This window comes from Cryptomeria japonica, chromosome 10 (assembly GCF_030272615.1).
Source record: "Cryptomeria japonica chromosome 10, Sugi_1.0, whole genome shotgun sequence".
Taxonomy (NCBI): domain Eukaryota; kingdom Viridiplantae; phylum Streptophyta; class Pinopsida; order Cupressales; family Cupressaceae; genus Cryptomeria; species Cryptomeria japonica.
Genome location: NC_081414.1, coordinates 232,094,969 through 232,108,808, shown reverse-complemented (window position 1 = coordinate 232,108,808; position 13,840 = coordinate 232,094,969).

Below are 13,840 nucleotides of genomic sequence, written 5' to 3'. Positions count from 1 at the left end.
TTCTTTGAGGATTTGTAAAAGGAGTTGCGAGCTTGCGATTAAGAGGATTTGGTAGCATTGTCGCTAACTCACTAACATGTGGACTTGTTTGTCGGGTTCTGTAAAAGTTTTGAATGGCAATTGCCAATCAAATAGAAGGGCATGAATTCAAATTTCGCTCGAGTACTTCAGCTTTGAATTAATGCCACAGTAGCTAGTTCATGCAAGTGTGGCAATTAATGAGACTTGAGAGAAGTGATGGCGCCGAAATACCATAAATTGCATGATCGAGCCGAGATTTTGTATAATTGCATTAATGCATTCTATCTTCAAGGTAATCCGGTGAATTGAGCTCTGCAACAACGTTGGAGAATTTAGAGTGTTGGGTGTGGGAAAATTTCAGAAAATTGGTTAAGTTTTTCTCTTGCAGCTAAAATGAGTCAGGCGACGAGTGGAACTAGACGTTCCAAGCCCACGACAAGTGGAGGAGTAGGACCTGGAGGTTCCAAGGCCAGTGCCATTGAGGAAAAGATGGTTAAGAAATACAAAGAAGAATTTGTAGATTTGCTACCAAGGATTTCCATTGCTTTGAATACAAATGATTTGGCATGGAAAGATTTATGAAGCCAATGCAGAAACCCTACCACACTTAATATGATTGGTTCTACTCTGTTTCATTGTTTTTGGAATAGTAGGGTTAAGGGTGTCCCGATGTCAAACCCTTGGGATTTAAATATGGCAAAGTTAATTGTGTCAGATGTATATGTTGATGTGGACTTCATCAAAGAGTTGGCCAAATGCTATTGCCCAGTATCTAGGGTAATAAGAAGAAAGAACTAGTATGTCCTAGTTTCAATTAATAGAGCTAGCTTTGTTGAAGCTTTCCAAATTACTAGTGTTGCATGTACATATATAGATTTGGAGCGGATTGCAGAGGATTATGAAAAATACAAAGGTGTTATCCAGAAGCATGCAATGCCTAGATACATGCCTAGGGTGAATAGAAACCGGTTATAATTCCAGAGAGTATCAAAACACCATTTGACATCACACCTTTCCACCATTATATGCATTGTACAATCTATGGATTATGCAGAGTGTTGGGTTTTGATGGAGATTCCACAGTGTCAATTGAATTACTGACGATGGCTATGGACATTCAACACCAAAATGTTAACAAATATTATGATTATGTGGACTATGTGGTTGAACACATTCATAATGCTCTAGTTGAAATTCAAAGTGGTGCACCCAGCCCTACATTCAAGCATTATTCATTGCTAATGCATTTAATCTTGTTTTATAATGTTGAGTTCATGGATAAAGAATTGGATCTTTTCAAAGAAGAATTAGGTGTCTTAATGCCAATACAAACATGGACCCAGGTTTGGGATAGTAGTTCTCCCCATTCTTCTTTCCCTTTCTTTGAAAATTGGATTGTTTTGCCAATTATGGAAATGCTAGGAATAAATAGGGAACGATTGTCAATTAATGTTAGGAGAGTTTTGAGACCTTACCAGTATGTTCCAAAGTGGTCTATTTCACATAACGGGGGGGGCTTTTATTTTTTTGATAACTTTATTGTGACCAGAGTCTATGGGTGTCCTCAACCTCCCCATATTTTACCAAAATTTGTTCCAATTAGGATTGCTTTTATGGAGTTTATCTGGCAATTGACCCTAGTTGAAAAAGAATACCTTGACAAACACAAGAAGGGTTCTCTTCTTCCTAGGCTTTGGGTTGCATCTTATTTTACCACTGGTAGGAGTTCCTTTGATGAAGTAAACAATTTCCTTAAATAGTATAGGTTTGTTAATTCTGTGTCTAGATTCTATGATCTTGCATAATTTATTAAATGTGCATTGCCAAAAATGACACCTTCTGCCACAATAAAGGACCATGAACCATTGAATGATGAAAATGTGATTAGAAATTTGTTGAGAAAAGATGAAGTACAAGAAAGGAGAAGAAAATGGAAAATTTTGATGAGAGTTGAAGCAGAATTGAAGGCTGTTGACCCTAGTTTCTCAGATTTTTGCCTTGATAGCCCGTACTTGGAGAGGATTAACAAAATGCTGAGATTATATGAAACTCTGATGGAACAAATGCCTCAAATTCCAAAAGTGGCTGCTCAGCAGCAAGACCCCCAAGATGGACATTCTTCACATGGCAAGAGGCCACTTAGTGTGTTTGCTAATGATGTAGAGAGTGGGGATGAAGTTCAATCTACCCGAGTGCCAGCTGCAAAGAAACAAAAAACCAATGAGGTTGGTACAATTGTGAGGAGAGACCCTACTAGAGCAATCATTACAAGACAAGGACACTACTTTCATCAAATAAGGACACATCTCAGAGAAGCAGGGCAGAATGAAGAACAGGGAGAAACAAATGAAGCCCTTGCTCAAGGCTTTGATGAGCATGTGATGTTGTCAAATGAGTTCATGAAAGATGATGACTTTATTAAGTCAGATGAATTTAAAAGTTTTTTGACAAGGTTGAAACAAAAACAATTAAGACAAAATCTGATCATAGAGGAAGCAAATGAAGAAAAGAAAGAGGAGATCATCAAGGCACTGCAAGAATATGATCCTAACAGGGAGCAAATATTTGTGGAACAGGCAAGACAATTGATTAAGAGTACTGGTATGATTATGATGCCCGACTGGGATATCCAGTCTATTTTTATTATTGATCAAATTAGGAAGTAAGAGAATCCAATGTTTAAAATTGGATTTTAAATTAAAGATGTAATAAGAGGATCAAGATTTAATCCTAAGTCAAAGACACTTGTTGCTTGGTCTTTGGCCTCTTCCACTCAAAATCCCTACCTTCTAAATATCCAAGTAGAAAATAAAGTTGACAGAATGATCTGGAACTTGCAGAACACAACTGACACGGAGATTGCCTCATTTTTTACTCAAGTTTCTTTCATGAATTTATCAAAAACAAAGGATTTGTCAAGAAGATACATAGAAACATGTACCCAATTGATTGCATTGTCTAAAAAAAATGAAGAGACACTAATGAAGAAGGGTGCTCTAGAGGAAGAGTTAGTGGATTTGAAAGAAAAAATTGCAAATGAACCCCCTCCAATACAGATTACAGAACAAGTACAAGAAATACTAGCTAATGTGACAACAAAAATGAAGGAATACACAGGGAAAACTAAAAAGCTTGAAAAGGAACAAAATGTCAAGGTCTCTGTTGTGTCAGGAATTATGAAACACAGGATTAATGTATTGAAAGGAAAATTGATGGTAGTGCATGATTTGCACATTTATTTGAAAGAGGCAAGTAAAACATCCTCTGAGGCTATCACTTTTCTTGGGGCTTTGTTCAATGTTTGGTCAGGAAGAAGCATATTAATGGATAAGCTAGATACTGCAATGATGTATAGTGACGAGTTCCCTCCCAAGATCAGTGACACTAAAGACATGGTGGAGGTAATGAATGCAGGTTATGCATTTTTCATAAGGAAGGATGTGCTTATAAATGAAAAATTGCAGACATTTGGGGAAGGTTATAGTAAATTGGTGCCTTCAATTTATGGTAGTAATGGAGATTTGAAATCAGTTTTTGATTAGACCAATGAATTTGATTTGATTCTAGAGCAAGAAGAAATAATCAAGCATATAAATGAACAGGTTGATGTTGATTTCCTTAACGATATGCTTGATTCATTGTTCAAGGTTGAGGTTGACCATGCAAAGTTTATTGTTGAGTCTAGGGCAGTTACAGATGCCAGATGGACAAATTCAGTTGCAAAGTTGGAAGAGGTAAAGGCATTCAGTTGGCCAATAGACAAAGAGGTGGATAGGTGGCAAGCCATGCTAAAGCCAAAGAAGAAATGTCAGGTTGAGGTTGCTACCCAATATTCCTCACAGTAATTCTAAGCTTGTTGAATCCTCATCTTATAAAAGGATTCCAAGATTAATATGAGAGGGATGGCCACTTTTTCTTTTTGATCAGTAGAGAGGGATGGCCAGTTGGCCACTTTTATTGATGTTGAAACTTGAAAACTCTTATATAGTTATAATAGCTCAACTGTTCAAGAATTTGATAAGTGCATAGTTGAATCACATTGTGAATTTACTTTTTGATATCATGATTCATTATGAATATAATATCAATATCATTTGTAGTTTGAGATCTTCACATAATTGGCTTTGTGTTGAATTTATCTTTTCACTGTAAATTGAATGGTCAAGGGTTTTTCAGTTTACATATGAATCTGGGTTGTGTATGTATGGCATTATTCATAATTTCATTCCTATTTATCTGCAAATGAATCTTATTGAAGTTTATTATCAAGTTGTCTTTGAATTGTAAGTGACTCTATGCCCTAGGATAAGACATTGGTCTGTTGTCTTGATGTTGACTTGGTGAAGCGACCTTCCAATTATAATAGTTGATTCATTGTGGGTGAATATGTTTTCTTGTTTTCCTTTGATTATGAAATTGTGATTTTTCTATATCTATCATGGAATTGGACCCTCAAAAGATATTCCCTTTAATTGAGTTGCATGCATATTTTACTAATTATGTTGAATTCCTTTCTATTGTGGTGTTTGATACTTTCATTCTTAATACTCTTATGATTTTATATGCTATGGGTGTTTATGTAATATATATGGAGGTGTCCTATGACTATAATCCACCCACCAATTACAATGAGGTGAATCCTTAATATGATTACAAACTAACAGAAATTTTGCATTCCTGGGCCTAATAGGAAGCATTAAATGAAAAATTACATACACCATAACAATGCAACAAATGAAAAAAGTTAAAACTCATGATTCTGATCATTTGAAAGAGAGAGAATTATACACAAAATAAATTTATATATAACTCCTTCAAGAACCTGCACAAAGCTTGACACTAAATGCTTTTCATTTGCTCTGTAAATGACTATATAGTATACAACTTGCTCCCTTCACCTAGAGTTTAGAATCACTACTGGAACCAAGAAAGGAACCCCGATGACTATGTAACTTGCAAAACTTCTTGAGCCATGCCATTATCACCATGATGCCTTTGGATGGAATGTGATATGTTACGTTCTAACCAACAGATCATTTTAAAATAGAGGAGGAAGCCTTCATGCCCAAGAGCAGAGAAAATGGAAAGAGGAGCTCGAGCCTTCATGCCCACAATCAGGGAAAGTGGAAACAAGAGCTTTAGGGTAAATGTAATATGTTGGGGAGGGGTCGCAACTTCCATGTTGTCACAAAGATGACTAGCTACCACTCCCCACCAAAAAAAATCCTTCTTTCATTCCTCTGCGGGCTCCTTCTTCAAACCCCTTACCACCCTATGGCAGAGTAGAAGCAGAGGATGTGCCATGCTTAGCCTTTCTTGACAAGAAAAGGCTTTCACACCCCCTCTGGCAATCCTTCTCACTTTCACAACCCCTCTGACAATAAACGAACTCACATAGAAGAAAACAAAAAAACACCCATCCGGTATCACAGAGCACACAACAACTCCATGCACGATCCTGCTCAAACATCATCTTCCTTAATGAGGAAAAAGCCACTCTCAGAAAATGAAAAAGGTTTCTTTTCTCTTCTACCAATTAAGCCACCACTCCATTGTATTTATAATATTTTCACACTTCATTTGGTGATGCTCATTCACATGAAAAATTATCATTTTGATGTTTTTCAACATGACTGTAGACTCTAGAAGTAATGCCTATCAAATCCACTGCATCCTGCTAAAGCTCATTTATTGTGAATGATTTTATTCTGATTTTATTCCTCCTTGATTGGACAAATTCTACTTCAGAATCCTTGACAACAAGCAACCTGAGCTCTTATTTCTCAGAGAAATCCGTGATCTCCCATCTCTAACTCAGAAGTTATCCAATCCTTTTATGCCTCTAAAACCGTCATCCTTGCTTGTCTAATCAATCTCGACTCAGGAGAAACCTTCAAACTAGTCCCTTAGGAATGAGTTAGCATCCAAGCCTTAAAAATTTTAGGTTGCGAGCTAGCAACCAAATAGTTTGTGGTTAAGTTTTATGGTTATCGCCAGCTCATGAGGTAAAATGTCTGAAGACGTGATCAAGCCGCGAGTTGGCGACAAGTTGGTTTAGGTTTACATCGTGAGGTCTCTAGCTTTTTGGGTGTTAGCGTTTTATGTTACTGAGCTAGAGATTGTTAGTGAAATTGCTTTGGTCATGAGGTCTCAAGTTAGTCTGATGTCATACATTATAGCCATGAGAGTTAGCAAGTAACTCATTTCATACAGTTGTCGCTATCTCTCATGTTTGTTTAATGTTAGCATTTTTAGGTCACGAGCTAGCGACTAGACAGTTTGTGGTTAGGTTTAATGGTTATCGTCAACTCGCAAAGTTAAATGTCTGAAGACCTGATCAAGTCGCGAGCTTGCGAGTGAAGTGCTAGTGGTTCAAAGATAAACAATTTTATGTTGATGAGTACGTGACAAGGGTTAAAGTTACCACTATCTCCAAGTCATTGCGGTGACGAGGACTTAACATTTTGTGGTCGAGAATTGGTTAGTGGCAGTTCAGTTTCCCTTAGTTGCTAGATCTCGAGGTTACGAAGGCTTAGCATTTTTAGCTTGCGATTTGGAGATAGAGAGAGTCGTAAGGGCTTGTCGCTAGGTCGCAAGATGTCCTAATGGGCAGTCTTCCAGGTAGAGAGTTGATGACTATGTGCCACGTGTTTTAATGACTTAAAGTTAATATCTTGAAATTGCCAAAAAAAAAAATTATGGTTTCAAAATAGCTTGAAATCGCCAATATTTTATTTTTATGGTTTGAAAATAGGTTGAAATCGCCAATATTTTTTTTTAATGGTTTGAAAATAGGTTGAAATCGCCAATGCAAATATTTTTTGGTTTTAAAAACATTACAATTCGCCCATGCAAATATTTTTTGGGTTTTAAAAACATTACAATTCACCAAGATTTTTCACAAACTTTGAGCGATCATGGCTAATTCGCCAATGGAGATTATTATTTTTTTCCGTAAACCACTAAAATTAAAATTTTCCTCGGAATTATACAACTTTCACCAAGTTTTTACACCTTGTCCAAGGGGGGGGGGTTTCTTAAAGTTTTCCCTGGTTGTAAGGAAATTATTTAGTATCCCTTTGAGAATATCATGCAGGTATCACGGAAGAGGCATTGGAATTTTGAATCAAGATCTATTTGATGGAAGACTTACTAGGCATATATAGGTAAGGCATTAAATGATATTATGGTCACTTTAAACAAGCATTTTTATGAAGATGGTTTTATTAATTCTCAATGTTGTTTAGATCTACGTAAATAGCTATGTATTATATCTATTTAATTTTTCTAAGGCTCTATCTAACAATAACGTATATGTGTATGCCTTCGCTTTATTGGCTTTAGTATGCAAGCCATTTGTGAGAATTCTTTGGTTATACCTTATTTGCCATCATATGAATTCACATTATTTTTTAATGCAACATTGTTATGCATTGATTGAGCACCCACCTTTGGCATGCATCCATACAAAAAGTTGATTTATTCATTCATGCTAAGTAAACCATTAAGAATCACTTCATAATTATATTTATTGCTCAATAAACTCTTAGATCGTAGTGAATCTACTCTATTGGTTCAATTACCTTATCTCTCATATAGATGTTAGGAAAATAGGTGTTGTAAACCTTCCATAATAATGTTTATAATTGTAACATTTTAGTTTACTATGTGAGTTGCACATGGAGGTGTAAAGTATAGAGATTCCCTTGAAATATTCTTAAGGCCACTTAATGAGTTGTATTGTAACACTGGGATACATTATATTGTATTCATTTAATATTGGGGAAAGTAATTTAATAAAGTACCTGATATTAGTTATGGGGTCACTGGGGTAGTTATCCCATGGTATTAGCTCATGGTTTTGATGTAATACCACTTGGTGGTTTTGTAGGAGCATGTGTCTACAAAAGCCACCACAAGGGTATTTGTTTGGGTAAGCCAGGTTTAACATTTGTGGAGGTTGGAAGCATGACATGGGATGTGTGGTTACATGCTTGTTCACGTATAGTTCTTGTTGATTGTTGGTGTTTCAAAAGCTTTCATGGTTGTATTTGTAATGTTGCATTACTGATAATACATGGTGATAGATGCTTTTGGAGATTTTTTTTTTCCCTTATGAGGGTTTTCCCAGGGTATATCTTGTGTTATCTTTGAGGGGTATGTTGTATATTATTTGCATGTGGGTTTTATATGTTTATTTGATTGAAATCTCAATTGGGTTATGTGGAAATTGTCAATTATATGGCTGCAAGTTGTTGGCAACAATGCAACAAACTGAGAGGGGGGGGTGTAAATCAATTTTCTCTCAAACTCTACACAACTCAACCTCAAATTCATATCTAATAATAAGTAGTAAAATCATAAATCAACACCACATCAATAACACACATAACACCAAGATTTTTGACGTGGAAAACCTAGTTAAGGGAAAAAACATGGTGGGAACCTAACCACAATGAGATAATACCTTGTTAGGAGTAAGTGTAAATATTACAATGGGAATGCACATGCATTCAGGCACACTACCTAGAACTCACTACTCAAATCACAAAACAAGAAGGGCTACAACCCTGGGGAAGGCTCATGTTGGCATTATAACAAACAAGGAGAGATTGTTGGCATTTCAATAAGGATATTGAGAAGGTTGTTGATGATTATGGTTATAACTGATTAAGGATGTTTATTGTCTTAATATTATTATTTTGTCATTTATGTCAAGAAATTGATTTTCTAATCCAGTATGATGTTGCCATATCTTGAGAAGTATGACTTGATGAGTATAAAGATGTCGGTAAAAGACACAGAAAGAATATGATGAATAAGGGGAGAAATAAGTTATTCAATGGGCAACTATTACCAAGTTAGACAATGATGAGATCATGATGTTTAGATTATTTTGATATCATACATATGTTATTGATTGTAAGGTTAATACTATACTATGTTACCAAGCAAAGAACCTAGTCGGTAAACCCTAAGGTTATCGCTATCGATTAATGAAGGCGGTATGTCTACTGAGTGAAGTTTAGTATTTACCGAGTTGCAACCAAGTAATAACAGAATGCATTGAATGAATAAAAGCATTATTTAATGAAGGAAGCTGATGAGTTGGCTATGATTAAATGATTGGTATGTCGTGAATAAAGTTTGTTAAAGAATCTATGGCAAAGGAAAATCGGTAGGAAGATCTACAGCTCAGATTGAACTGCAATACCCTAACACAAGTTCCAAGGCAGGGTAAAATGTTTTTAGATTGAAGGATACATTGAACCTGGTCAAAGTTTGAAGATCTGATGGCTATGATTGATCATGGGAAATGTGATCAAGGAGATTAAGCGGTTGGTGAATTGTTTATAAATAAGGAACTATTGATAAACAATGTATGCGGGCAAGTGTATGCACAGGGATGCTACATAGTGATTATCGAGCACAGAAGATTGAAGACCTGTTTGAATACTAGAGTATAGAGCCCAACAGATGGACAAGATTAGTCCTATTGTATTGAGCAAATAAGAATTTTCTTTAGCATTTTAGATGTGAAGTTGCAGATAGATTTTTATTACTGTTATTTTATGAAGTGACAGAAAATCTCTTAACCGAGTGGACTTAATAGTCTTATTTGTAAAACCCTCTAGCAAGGTGACATTCTGATTGAGTGTTTGAAATCCTTTAACAAGGTCACTTCTAACAAGGTGAAGATCTTAACAGATTTGAGGGAAATCCCTTAACCGGGTCACATCTAGCAATGTGTTTGTAATCTTTAACAGGATTTGCTTTTAACCAAGCATACTCTAGAAGAGTATATTTCTTAGTGGGTCCGAAATCTCACAATGGTTTTTCCCTATTTGGGTTTCCATGTTAAATCTAGTGTTATGAGTGTTATGATGTTTATATGCTTTTGAGTTTGCATGTTTAGCAGTTTTTGGTTATATTACTGAAGTATATGTTACCGAGGTTGAATTTGTTGTTTTTATGGAAGATTAAGTTTGTATGATTCACCCCCCCCCCCTTCTCATCTTATTGGCTTGGCATTTGTACTTAACATTAAGTATCAGAACTATCAATTGGTATCAGAGCTTTGGACTCTGAAAGAAACAGTTTAAAGGTACTTGAGGCAAAGATCCAAAGATGTATAAGAGGGATGCACCGAAGCTAAACAAGTCAAGTTTCTCTACATGGCAGAAAAGGATGAAGCTGCACCTATCAGGACTTGGAGAATATGTTGTATATTATCTGGAGAATGATTTCATCACACCAAGCACCTATCCATTGACAATGGAAGAGATAAAGGCAAAGCAAGAACATATCCAAGCAATGATTGAAATAATAGATCTGCATTGACCGACTCAAAGTTTAATGATCTAGAAGGCTGCAATGATGCAAAGGCAATGTGGGACAAGCTCATATCTGTGTATGGTGAAGATGGACATGTTCAAAGAGAAAAAGTGGATAGTCTAAGAGGACAAATTGAATCTATGAGGATGAATGAAGGTGAGAACATAACCCAGTACAGTACAAGACTAAAGGAGATTGTCAATCAAATCAAAGGAGCAGGTGGAACTATTGAAGAAAAGGATATAACAAGTAAGTTGTTAAGAACCCTTCTACCTGTTTATGCAATCTGAGTCTCTGCAATCAGTGAATTGAGGTTTGTACCCAATATGCCAGTTTCCTTAGATGCTACTATTGGTAAGCTACATGCATTTGAGTTAAGTAACTTTGATAACAGTGGGTCATCGATAAATAAAGTTGAATATGCATTTAGTTCTTTTCATATTGGTGAATTTGATTATTACAATGATAGAATGAGTAAGTACACTAAAGGGGATCATAGTGGAGCAAGTGAAAGATTTCGCAAGAACATGGAGGAAGTACACAAACTGTATGAGGAAATTAGAAAGCAAGAAGAGTTTGAAGCACTATTAGCCAGAAGGTTACCAAGAGATAAAGGTAAGTATAAAGGAAAACTACCTTTGAAATGTTTCAATTGTGATAAGATAGGACATATGGCTTCTAACTGTCCTGACAAAGATTCTACTAAAAAAGAGAGATTACCGAGATGATAGACAAAAAGATAATCATTACAGAGGACACCGAGACTTCAAAAGAAGAGACAGAAAGTCATGCTTAATAGCCGATGAGGAATCCAATAATGATAAATCAGATGAAACTGATATAGAGGAAGTAGTTTATGTGGCTATCAAAGATGGATCAGATGAAGAAAGGTATGAAGAAAAAGCCCTAATATCTCACATAACATTTCTTGAAAATGCAAGATGCAATGATATTTATTGGGTTGAAGGTTTGAAATACAATTTGTTGAGTGTAGCATAGCTAAACAATACAGGATACCGAATAGAATTTCAGAAAGGAATTGTCAAAGTTCATGACAAGCATGGAAAGTTAGCTGCTACCAGGGCACAAACAAAAGGTAACACATTTCACCTTGACTCAACTTCGAATAAATGTTTGTATGCAAAGAGAGATGATACCTGGTTATGGCATAAAAGGTTTTATCATGTAAATTTTGATAATCTGATCAAAATAAGCAAGAAGCACCGAGTAAGAGGTCTACCGGGTCTTAAAAACTTGAGAATGCTATGTGCCGAGGATGCCAGATGGGTAAAATGATAAGATCAAGCTTTACAAGTAAGTCCTACACTTCTAAGGGAATTTTAGATCTTGTGCACACTGATCTTTGTGGTCCTATGAAAGTTCAAAGTTATTATGGTGATAAATATTTCATATTATTTGTGGATGATTACTCAAGGATGATGTCAGTTATGTTTTTAAAAGAAAAATTAGAAGTTTTTCAAATGTTTAAATGGTACAAGGCAAGAGTTGAAAATGAAACAGGAAGACAACTAAAATGTCTTAGATCAGATAGAGGAGGAGAGTTCACATCTGATGAGTTCAACTTATTCTGCAATGATCATGGTATAAAAAGACAAGTCTCTGCACCAAGAACTCCACAACAAAATGGAATTGCTGAGAGAAGAAACGGATCTATTGTGGATTGTGCCGGAACCCTGATGATTGAAAAGAAAGTGCCACAAACATTTTGGAGAGAAGCAATAAGCATAGCAGTTTACACCCTGAACCAAGTACAACTGAAGAAAGGAACTTTGAAGATGCCATATGAAATCTGGTATGACAAGAAACCTAATGTAAGTTATTTTAAAATCTTTGGAAGTAGATGCTATGTACACAAAGATGATAGAAATGGCAAGTTTGATCAGAAAAGTGAAGAAGGAACATTTCTTGGTTATTCTTGTAGAAGTAAAGCATTTAAATGTCTGATCAAATCATCTAACAAAATAGTAGAAAGTGCAAATGTGAAAATTGATGAATTTGCAAAAAGAAATGATGAAGGAAATTCCAAAGAACCAAAAGATTATGATGAATTTGTCTATGTTCAACTGACAAGTCCTACTGAGAAAACTGCAGAAGGAAATGAAGAAAATATTCAGTTACAGAGTGATGAAGAAGATCATACAAAGCCTATCGAGCCTGTATTAGCCAAGTATGTCAGAAGACATCATGCATCAAGTCAGATTATAGGAGATAAGGATGATCCAGTGATGACAAGGAACAAACTGAGACAGAACACATGTCTGATATCTGAATTTGAACCGAGAATAGTGAAAGAGGCATTTAACAGTGAAGATTGGATAAAGGCTATGACAAAAGAGATTGATCAAATCAAGAAGAATGACACATGGACACTAGTGCCAAGACTGAAGGACAAAAATGTAATTGGTACAAAGTGGATTTTCAGAAACAAGCTAAATGAAAAAGGTGAGGTCATTCGAAATAAAGAAAGACTAGTTTGCAAAGGTTATGCATAAGAAGAAGGAATTGATTATGGTGAGACTTTTGCACCTATGGCTAGACTTGAAGGAGTAAGAACATTGTTAGCAAATGCTACTTACAAGAATTTCAAGGTATATCAAATGGATGTCAAATCTACATTTCTGAATGGTATATTAGAAGAAGAAGTTTTTATTGAACAACCTAAAGGATTTGTTGAAGAGAAGAATAAAGATCAGGTATGTAAATTGAACAAAGCTTTATATGGTTTGAAACAAGCACCTAGAGCATGGTATGAAAAATTGCACTCTTATTTAATCAAGATTGGTTTTATAAGAATAAGTGAAAACAACAATATGTACATGAAGAATGATGAAAATGGAATACTGATCTCAGCTATATTTGTTGATGATATTATCTTTTTGTGGAAATGACTCTCTATGTAAGAAATTTGGAAATGAAATGAGCAAAGAATTTGAGATGTCATTAATCGGTGAGATAAAGTATTGTATAGGTTTACAGATACTGCAAATGAAAGATGAGATTTTCATTACTCAATCCAAGTACATAAAGGAAATCTTGAAGAAATTTGTAATGGAGGATTCAAAACTAGTAAGTACTCCTATGACTACCAACTAAAAACTATCAAAGAATGATGAATTTGCATCTGTTGATGAGACACTTTACTGGTCCATGATTGGAAAGTTGCAATATGTTGTTCATAGCAAGCCTGACATAGCACATGTAGTAGGTATAGTTGCAAGATTCTCTGCAAATCCTAAGGAAACACACATGACAGCAATCAAGAGAATTTTCAAATACTTGAAAGGCACTGAAGATTATGGCTTAGTATATCAGAAAATAAATGATTTTGATTTAAAAGTTTATAGTGATGCTAATTGGGTAGGCAACATTGATGATAAGAAAAGAACAAGTGGAGGAGCTTTCTTTTTAGGAGAAAGACTAGTGAGTTGGCTTAGCAAGAAACAAGGATGTGTTTCACAATCAA